We start from the raw sequence: 11,433 nt of genomic DNA, 5'->3' as shown, positions 1-11,433 counted from the left end.
GTGGTTTTTTGAGATCTTCTGCCTTAGAATATTAGCTTGTGTCCATTCTTCTTTACACTGACAACCATTATGGACTTATGTTACTTCTTAAAATTGTAGAGTATCACTTTTTTGCTCCCTGATTTTATTTATGGTTGAGTTGGAAATATCTGTTATTGCAGTAAATTAACATTATTTTAGAACAAAATCTTTACATACTTCTCAAATAGCCTCAGTGTTACAATCACTCCCAACCCATTAATGGCAATATTTGATATACTACCGGATGGAATTAAAGTGCATAGGGAAAAACCAATTGCCATAGTCTATACCGCTAGCACACAGATTTAGTTTGCTAAACTGGAAGAATCCCAACCCACCCTCTATAACTCAGTGGGTAAGCGGAATTCTACATTACCTCAAATTATAAAATAAATCAGATTCTCTCGTAGAGGATATGTTCAAAACTTTTATTGGGCAAACATATCTTGTTTAATATTGTTTAGAAAGTACAGTGGTACCTTGGTATATGTCCGCTCTGGAATAAGTCCAACTTGGTATACATCCTGTTTGGACGCGAAAAACTTTGCTTGGAATACGACCTTTGTTTGGAATACAACTTGCGTGGTAGAACACCGTGCGCTACCCTTGTTTACCTCTCTCGAGACAAAGCCATGACTGCCCACAAGCGTCAGTACGCCAGTTGCTAGTATTCAGTGAACAACCTGTGCGCTACCCTTGTTTACCTCTCTCAAGACCGAAAACATCACTGTCTTGATGATGGGTGTGTGTGTGTCTGTGTGTTATAGTTTCTTGAGGACAGTTTAGAGTTAAAACGACTGGACAGAAAAATACCAAACTTGAAACTTAAGACAGTTATGAGATGATGATGTGCTGATTAGTTTTTATGCCAAATTTTGCAAGAGAAAGAGACACTCTAGAGGAAACCTCAAATTAATTTTTCATAATCTCTTGAGAATTATGGCAAATACCATAATTCTGCAGCTAATTATGAATTCTTCTTGTCAATTGCTATTGTAATGATCTATTTTATGATTAGAAAGATCATCAGAATGGTAACTAATTACTAAAATGTAGAATTGTTTGGGTAACATGGTTCCTAGGGTGCAAAGCCTACTGATGCTCACGTCAAAAATTTTTGTCCATGTAGCTCTCTGATGTGGGAAGATGAAGGTGTGCATTTTCTTTTTTTATGAGCACATGATATACTCGAACAAACACAGTTCAAACACTCGGATTCAGCTGACAGTTACACATTTTATTCATAAAAGGTGGTACACCAGGCTGTCAACAAACATTTAGCAAGCCTCTTTAACTAGATATTAAATATAAAAAATGAATTAAGATTTTCTTTTTCCAAATACAATTTTTGTTCAATTGGGATGTCTAGCAAACCTGTTGGTGTGGATCTTTTACTATAAAGCATGCTACTTTATGTGTTTAGCTCTTTTACATGAAAATAAAATTACTGAAAATGACAAGTGTTCTGCCATACTCATCCATGTGGCGGCAATAAACTTATTAAACCATGTTATTTTATTATTCCAAAATGATGTCATATTTTTTTCATAATTAATTTAATGAAATATTAATGGGCTACAGTGTTATATATATGTTATAAACTATTAGGGTGCACTTTAATGACTTTTGCCTTAAAATTCTCCATCTTTATGCCGCTTCTGATTATAAAATGAATACATAGTTAAAAAACATATTGACTTTGCAATGAAAAGATCTTTGCATTTTTTAAATCCTTCATATTTCAACATTGTTTTGGAAATTTAATAGTGATATTCAGCATGCTGAAATTACCATTTGCCCAGCAGTATGAATTATAGTACCTTTTATATCTTTCAGAACATAACAATTATTGATGGCTCATATAAGTTATTAAAAATTGCAGAAAACAAATGTGACATTTTTGGGAAGCAGCAGAAACAGTTCTCAGTCTTGAAAAAATAGTAAAACCAACTCACATTTTCTTGTATTGTCAGAACTGTTTTAAAAGAACATCTCATACTCAACTGGTTTATGCTTAAAACATTTAGAAATGTATCATTTTAATTCATGAACATCCAATTAGTTATTTTGTGCACATTTAATGAACTTATAAAAATAAAAAAATCAGATCAACTAGTGTGTACACAACTCCAGTCTCAAATTATGAAGGACACTAATGCAGTATTTCCCTACTGTTACTTAAAACAAATTCTGCAACAAGAACAATTGCAAACTTAAGGGAAAACTTTGCGCAAATGTTAGTAAGTTTTTATTTCCAATCTTGATTCAATGTTATTTTGGCCAGTTCTAATCAAAGTTGTTCTAATCTTGTAATTTAAATGAATGAAAGAATAAACAAAGTCCTGTTTTCCTGGTCTTATAATTAAGTGATACATAAAACTCAAAAAAATAAATTAGTGGAAATTGTTGTCTTTATCTTCACATTTTCTTAATGGAGTGTTTCACACAGAAGCTTGTCATTGATCCTTTTGCTGAAATACAGAAAACAAAACAAATTACTGTACAAAAAATGTTAATATGTCAAAACAAAACAAATTACAAAAAATATTAATATGTGAAAAGGTGCAGATGGTGAATAAAATCAGAATAATATTGTGCAATATTATTGCTTGTTTTAAAATAGCTGCTGTAAAATATGCTAGAAGTGTAAATATTTAAATTAAATACGAAAGCAGAAATGGGCCCACATGAGCCTGGGTCTATCCATTTGGTTTTATTTAGCTCATGCAGGTAAATGATTACATATACAAAAACAATTGGCATGTTAAATGTTTGCAAGTTTTGTGAAAAAGTGCCAAAACATGCAAGAAGAGAGAAAAATATATAGAGGTAATGAAAACTTCCAGCACAAAATACCTTGTTTTTTTTTTTGCTATAAATATGTACCCTACTTTATGAAAAAGTCAGGGTAAACTTCCAAGGACTGGACACCACTAGTTCCTGAGTGAGATTAGTCACAATCAAATATACTTTAAAGAACTGAAATGCCTGATTTGTGTTTGGTCTCAATGAACTACATTTATATTTTTACTAGCTGTTCACCGTGGCTCTGCCTGCGTATTAGTGAAACAGGACTGCGAGGAGGGCCCTGCCCGGCTCCCTACTCCTGACATCACACTTCCCCCTCCCCTCGGCCTGCAGCCTCTGTCTTGGATTGGCAGGAATATATCACTCCTGCAAGGAACTATGATTCGTAGCGCAATGAGAATAGTCTCAAAATCAAATGCAATGTTTAAGCAAATTGTAGAAAAAAATCTGATCTAAATCTGTTAAGTCGTTCTCTCGTTTGCTAGCTAAGCAGATATAAGATACGCCCCGAGGTTGGCACATGAGTGAGGATGTCCCTGCCCTCCTGCCCTCGGCCCGCTGCACGTCTCTTGGATGTGCGCAAATAAATTGGTACTGCAAGCGAACTATGATTTATAGCGCAATGACAGAAGTCGCAAAATCAACCGGAACGTTCAAGCAAATTATAGAAAAAAACCTGCTGTAAATCCTTTAAGTAGTTTTCTTGTGAAAAGCTGACGGACATACAGACAGACATGATATACAGAGAGATGTAACATTCAATTTACTTCATTGCAGTTAAATCCATGCATAGTTTTCATGTATATGTATATTGCTGTGTATTATTTTAGTCAAGAAATGTTTTATGAAAATGAAGTGACTGAACTGGAAACCAGAAAGTTCCTGGTTTGCTACAAACAGCTGACTCCTGGTATAATCTTAGGCAAGATTCAATGGATACCTTTAACAAGGGGATCACATTTCCAAAACTGTCCTGAATTCATTTTATAATACAGTCCCCTTTTTTCCATAGGTTGATGACTCATGACCGTGGCTGTAAATAAGAGGCGTATGGAGTTTGGTGTCTCTAGTCATATCATTGACAGCAGACTGTTTAGTATCATAGGTTTTTCTGCCTCACTCCGCACTGTCTTGTGCAATGCGGCCGCAGAGAGCTTAAACAACTCGGCACATCCACGTAAAAAACGACAAGGGGTGAGCGAGCTATCTTCATTGTAAACTGAAATATTTACAAAAGAAACATACAGGCATTTACAGGTGTACAATCAAAGACAATAAAGAATGATTTACAAAGCAATACATAGCAGACAGTGTACATTAAACAATAAAGCTTTAAAAGACACTTACAAGGTGAGTGATTTCCATGGTTGGATCAAGACAAAGAGAAATGCGTAGACAGAGGTTCAAATCGCTGCGTACCACAACTAACCAGACACAGGAGTTTATATACCCTAAGGATACATTTTGGATGTGACCGAAACAAGAGATAAATGGGTGCCTACGTGAGACACATGGGGTGTATTGTATTCAAATGTTTATTATGGGACCTACATACCATACATGAGTTTCATAGACTTTTATTGTACCACTGTGAGTGTGGGACGTGACTGACTGGTGTGTTAATAAATGATAAGATGAAGGGGGAGCACAGTTCAACAAATAACAGTCTCAACTAACAAGATGTAGGGCAGAACATAGGTGCTCCAGCATTTTAATGTTTTGTGTAGAAATTCTTGCACTTTAATTAAACATCTTGATTTACTGTAAGTTATGGCTGAAGACTATAAACATTTTTAAAATGAGAAAGCACCAAACTGGGAATGAGCAGTGGGAAAAATACCAGAAGGAAGGCTAAAACCAACACACATTTATGAAAAAAACAACAAGAGGACACCACAGATAATTAAAGCACTTAGGCTCAGTCAAAATAACAAGTTCTGGTCAGGGCACTGGAAGTCTTTCATCAAATAGTAGTGGGCAACACAAAAACCTAAAGTTGAAAGACAGTGCAAAGTCCAACGCATAGCATTTTCTAAATGGTCAAGAAAAGATTTGCTCTTAGTTTACCTTCCCTTTATGCAAAGTTTAAAAAGACAAATGACAATGCAGCACTTTTTCTTTAATAAAATGAATGGCGTAAAGTCAAACTACAATTTGTGCACATGCCTGGCCATGGCAATCATGTCTGAAGCAAATGCATTCGAATCCAGAAAGTCACTGGCATCACAGATGTAAGAGAATCTGATTATCCTTAATATAAACAAAAAAGTACACTTTTTTTCATAAATATGGAATTAAACGTTTTAAAAGAATGCTATTTTTCAATGGACTCCGCATAAAAGACCAATACAAATACAAATAAATACATAAAATTAAAAACTGAGTAATTGCAGGAAGTGCTACCACAATTCTGCACAGCAAAAAAACAACAACATAAAACATCAGGGTGCCTCTTAGTCTTCAAAATATGGTGAAGTATCATTTATTAGTAGGAACAAAATAATCTATGAAACATAAAACTGGAATGGTCAAAGAAAAACCGGTGCCCATGTTTATCAAGAGTCTTAGAGTTGGAAAACGGTCCCAATGGGCTCAAAAATCTCAGAGTGACGCACATTTGGTTCTACTCTTAGGAGTAGAAATAAATTAGGAAACTACTCATCACTTCATCAGGAATTAGGAGAGTGTGTGAGCTGTTGTAGCTTGCTAGGTGCTGTCAGAAGATGGTGTTCAGGCAGAGATCAGCATGCACATCCCAGGAAAGTTGGAAATTTTGGAAACACTGGGCAACAATGAAAAGATACTGACTTGACAGAGGTGGAATAATATTCAGTATAAATCTTGTATGTTATATGATTGCTCCATTTACACAGAGTAGTCATGCGCTGTCAGCCAAAATAAAGCGTAATGTTACATGTAAAATGCAGCTTTACAATTATCAACAATTTGGGTAAATCATAACCAACCATTTTCCGAATATGGCACCAAACTTTCAATGCCTTTAATAATAATAATAATACATTTTCCTTTATATAGCGCCTTTCCCATGCTCAAGGCGATAAGTAGATTCATACATTTCCACAGCACTCCACATGAGGTAATATTAAGACAAGCTGCATTCATCCAAATTGGCACACAGATAAAGATCACATATGTACATTGCAAGTGATTTCACAGTATCAACACACAGGTAGTCATGAATGCAAACTGTACTATCCCTCTACACTTGTTCAAAACTGTCCCTAGACTGTTATTCAGTTATGTTGGCCTCCTTTGAAAGTCACTTTGGATTAAAGCATCTGCCAAATAGATAAATGTAAGTGTAGTAGCCAGCCTATTACCCTGAAGTTAGGAGGGGCAGGATGGATGACAGATAGCAAAATGTTACAAAGGTATGCTGAGCTCTCCAGTTCATGAATGCCTAAAACATTCACTTTACACCCAACAAGAACGGGAAGGTTTAAGCAGACAGGAGGAAGCACCCAGAGTATTGGATAAACAGAGCCTCGCAGAAGATAAGGGGGGACCACAGAGAGAGGCACAGTGGAATATGATCAGAAGCACTGGAAAAGTGAAGGTGACTAATGGCCGTGGCTAGCTTCAATAGCTGCCACTTTGAAAAGCATTTTCCATGGCCATAATGGTGAGAAGGTGATTTCTCCTGAGAGTATGGCTGTGGATCAGTATTGACTTCAAGTGTGGTGTAATGGTTAAGGCACTGCCCTTCAAACCCTGTGGTTGTGGGTTCAAATCCCACTACTGGCACTGTGTTACCATGAGCAAGTTACCTGACCAACCTGTGCTCCAATTTGACAACCAAAAGAAAATTAACCAATTGCATCATAAATGTTGTAAGTCACCCAGAATAAAGACATCAGCTAAATAAGTAAATGTTTTCTTAACCTGGAGCATTCATTGTTATGTCAATATGGCCAGATTTTTGGCACCAGTGTGTGCACATTACAATCTTCTTTGTACACTTTACAGTATTATTCTTGATGTTTTCATGAATTGGCAACAATTATATGCAGCGTAGCACAGTATCTTACCCTGTTATGTTTTCCTTCTTCTTTGTCTACTATTACTCCAACTTTGAATATTATTATTATTATTATTATTTTTGTGGTGTGGCATTAACACTATTTTGTAATACTGTTATCATGAGTACAAATCACAACTCAGGGTGTTATGAAGTCATGACATCATTCATTCTCAAATGCGGACTCTCACTCTTGGCTGGCAGTGCATGTAGAACGTTTCCATTATGTCCTATTCTGAAGTAGGCCAAATTCTTTGGCTAATATGACTAGGAGTCATTCCGAGATGCTTGATAAAATACAGGCCCATGACTTACTTTGCCCATACTATTTTTGTTTCTACTGAAATCACTTCTCTCTGATTTGTTCATCGTCATTTTCTATTTAAGCAGGAGGGTGAAGTTGCTAGAAGAAACGTTTTCGGTGGCAACAGGAAAGTGACACAGATGTATAAGCTGAAACTGTTAAAGTCTGTGTGTCCCGCACCTGCATGTTCAGTTCAGTGCACAGATCTTTGTGGCTTTTCAGCTTTCATCAAACAATCTGATAAAGAGGAGGCAATTTGTAAGCACAAGAGTTTCTGAGAATGGCAGAAAGATTGAAGTAGTTTGTTAATTTATTAAAGGGTGTTGATATGCTGTAAGTGAAACTGATAGCCATGCAACAAGGACACAAACAAGAAGTAATTAAGCTAATCAAGTATAAAACAGTTTTAGAAAAGTAAGTTAATATGAGAGAAGAAATATAAAAAAAAGCAATGGAAACAAGGACTTAAAATTTCTTTGACATATGTCCAATCGTGTTGACCTTAGCCTATTCAGGTTTGAAGTTTGTGGTTTAGCATTTCCAATGCCTCTGTCACTGAGATAACTTTGTGAGTGAATACTTTGCTCTATTTGTAGATAGACTTATTTGCTGGTCATCCTACTCCTCTTTGATTTTTTATGGTTATGATTGGGTCTGTAAAGAGCTCTCCTTTTGGCATAGCAGACTCAATATTCACAACTTTAAAACTAAATGAAAAGTTAATAAAAGTATGAACTTACATTGTCTACATGTGCTATTTAATTACTAGATATTTTTAACAAAAGGTAATAACACAGAAAAGAAAACAATACCTGTTCACATTAGCCCCTTCTTTCTGCATAAGCAAATTGGCCACGTAATGGTCCATCTGAAAACTTTAACATTATCACAGTTTCCTGTAAGAGAAACAGTTTGTTATAAATTTCGCAATATCAGCTTTATTTAAATATCTTGTTCTAAACAAATACTAACAAATCAATAGCATACACATCTAAGGAAAGCCTGCCATTGATTCTTACCTGACATATTTTATGTAAATAAGCAGGGTTGGATGTTAACAACTGACATTTGAGTTATACTTTGTTAAAATGTAAATAATGTACAAATATTTTTTTTCCCATCATTATGTAAATTTCCCCTTGGGATTAATAAAGTATCTATCTATCTATCTATCTATCTATCTATCTATCTATCTATCTATCTATCTATCTATCTATCTATCTACAGTGTGAAAAACTATTTGCCCCCTTCCTGATTTCTTATTCTTTTGTCACACAAAATGTTTCTGATCATCAAACACATTTAACCATTAGTCAAATATAACACAAGTAAACACAAAATGCAGTTTTTAAATGATGGTTTTATTATTTAGGAGAAAAAATCCAAACCTACATGGCCCTGTGTGAAAAAGTAATTGCCCCCTGAACCTAACAACTGGTTGGGCCACCCTTAGCAGCAATAACTGCAATCAAGCGTTTGCGATAACTTGCAATGAGTCTTTTACAGCGCTCTGGAGGAATTTTGGCCCACTCATCTTTGCAGAATTGTTGTAATTCAGCTTTATTTGAGGGTTTTCTAGCATGAACCGCCTTTTTAAGGTCATGCCATAGCATTTCAATTGGATTCAGGTCAGGACTTTGACTAGGCCACTCCAAAGTCTTCATTTTGTTTTTCTTCAGCCATTCAGAGGTGGATTTGCTGGTGTGTTTTGGGTCATTGTCCTGTTGCAGCACCCAAGATCGCTTCAGCTTGAGTTGACGAACAGATGGCCGGACATTTTCCTTCAGGATTTTTTGGTAGACAGTAGAATTCATGGTTCCATCTATCACAGCAAGCCTTCCAGGTCCTGAAGCAGAAAAACAACCCCAGACCATCACACTACCACCACCATATTTTACTGTTGGTATGATGTTCTTTTCTGAAATGCTGTGTTCCTTTTATGCCAGATGTAACGGGACATTTGCCTTCCAAAAGTTCAACTTTTGTCTCATCAGTCCACAAGGTATTTTCCCAAAAGTCTTGGCAATCATTGAGATGTTTCTTAGCAAAATTGAGACGAGCCCTAATGTTCTTTTTGCTTAACAGTGGTTTGCGTCTTGGAAATCTGCCATGCAGGCCGTTTTGCCCAGTCTCTTTCTTATGGTGGAGTCGTGAACACTGACCTTAATTGAGGCAAGTGAGGCCTGCAGTTCTTTAGACGTTGTCCTGGGGTCTTTGTGACCTCTCGGATGAGTCGTCTCTGCGCTCTTGGGGTAATTTTGGTCGGCCGGCCACTCCTGGGAAGGTTCACCACTGTTCCATGTTTTTGCCATTTGTGGATAATGGCTCTCACTGTGGTTTGCTGGAGTCCCAAAGCTTTAGAAATGGCTTTATAACCTTTACCAGACTGATAGATCTCAATTACTTCTGTTCTCATTTGTTCCTGAATTTCTTTGGATCTTGGCATGATGTCTAGCTTTTGAGGTGCTTTTGGTCTACTTCTCTGTGTCAGGCAGCTCCTATTTAAGTGATTTCTTTATTGAAACAGATGTGGCAGTAATCAGGCCTGGGGGTGACTACGGAAATTGAACTCAGGTGTGATACACCACAGTTAGGTTATTTTTTAACAAGGGGCAATTACTTTTTCACACAGGGCCATGTAGGTTTGGATTTTTTCTCCCTAAATAATAAAAACCATAATTTAAAAACTGCATTTTGTGTTTACTTGTGTTATATTTGACTAATGGTTAAATGTGTTTGATGATCAACATTTTGTGTGACAAACATGCAAAAGAATAAGAAATCAGGAAGGGGGCAAATAGTTTTTCACACCACTGTATCTATCTATCTATCTATCTATCTATCTATCTATCTATCTATCTATCTATCTATCTATCTATCTATCCGTGAGGTGAGCCACACATGTACCAAGAATGTTTGCCTGCATTTTTCTCTATCGACCTACCTTCTCATTAAACCCTGGCTCAAATTATTAAAATTAAAAAAGAAATAAAAAACCAACAGCCACACAGCACTCGACTCACACCTACAGTAGGTTCTTCTGCGTTAAAGCAGATATTTCCAGTAAGCATTGGTGTGAGTAAAGCAAAGAAAATAAGCAGACATGTTTACAGTCATTTGAAAACTCAAAATGCTTAGCATCTTCCTGCATTAGTCATACTTTTAATTATCTTGCTTCGATCAGCCTGTCTTGTAAAGTAAATAAATCATCTGTACTTGACTTGTTTTGTTTTTGTTGCTACCTATGGTGTATGTTATGCGTATTTCCACCCTACGATTTAACAATTGATGTGGGAAAGAAATGTGAGTAGCCAAGTTGAAGCATTCTGGGAGATAGCATCATCTTTAGAACATGCCTACTGTATGGTGAGGAGGTGTTAGAAAGCCAGCCTTGCAGAAACAGAGAGTAGGATGTGTTTGCATTACTACTCAAAGGACCATGCAGTCATGATGATAAGTGATGATAAAATTGACATTAATGTGGTTTATATAGTAATGTTACCAAATGGATAATGTATTGCTTCGTTTTTTTCTGCCCACTTCTTGTAAAGGCCTTAGTGGTGACAAGTGGAGCAGGTCTGACCAAATATCTCCAAATTCTTCTCAGTAATTGTTGGTCACTCTCAGGCCAATAATCTCTTCTGTATGTTATCCACCTGCTCTGGTTATTCTCCCATCACACTGTGCTTGGTATACTTCCCTCTAGATCAGGGGTTCTCTTAGCATACCACCGCTAAGAATTTAAAATGTTCTGTAGTATCACCTTTTCATTTGGTTTTGAACTGTTATTAAGAAAAACTAAAGGTGATATTTCTTTATCTGTCCAAAAGTCTTTGGGAGTATTTTGGCATTTTAGTAAATTATTACAAATAATTTTTGTGTGTTTGTGTTTTTTTCATTTTTCTTATGTGCATTTTGTGTTTTTTAAATAAATTATATTTAATGTATGAACAATAGCACCATTTCATGTGAAAAAAATAACCTTAAATTTCAATATTTTCAATATACAGTTCAGGGCTTGAATTTCATGCATAGCAGAGAGGGGGGTTCCCCCAGTGTAAAAGCAAATGGGGCATTTTATTGGCTTTAGAGGATTTTAGTTTGGGGTTTATGATAAATGATATGATCATCGTTTTCTACCCAATTTATTTTACTGTTTGCATGTACTACATTTACTCCGCTACAATTTCTGTCTAATGCAAATGTTATTGTATCATTTCAACATGAACTAATGAATGTCAAAATATTTCTGAAAATTTAC

General features: G+C 36.0%; 1 long non-coding RNA gene across 4 annotated transcripts in view; it reads right to left on the bottom strand.

Annotated features, from left to right (window-relative positions):
- Positions 1 to 1,237: 1,237 nt before the first annotated feature.
- LOC120527583 overlaps positions 1,238 to 11,433 on the bottom strand; it is a 30,054-nt gene continuing 19,858 nt past the window's right edge. For all 4 annotated transcript variants that reach the window (XR_005633373.1, XR_005633375.1, XR_005633372.1 and 1 more), the window contains 2 exons: positions 7,985 to 8,068; positions 1,238 to 2,492 (listed from right to left, as the gene is read on the bottom strand). This is a non-coding gene — a long non-coding RNA (uncharacterized LOC120527583). The remainder of the gene's footprint in view (positions 2,493 to 7,984; positions 8,069 to 11,433) is intronic.

This window comes from Polypterus senegalus, chromosome 1, assembly GCF_016835505.1.
Source record: "Polypterus senegalus isolate Bchr_013 chromosome 1, ASM1683550v1, whole genome shotgun sequence".
NCBI lineage: Eukaryota > Metazoa > Chordata > Cladistia > Polypteriformes > Polypteridae > Polypterus > Polypterus senegalus.
The sequence above is the reverse complement of the archived record's forward strand: the minus strand, read 5'-3'. Positions and strand labels throughout refer to the sequence as shown.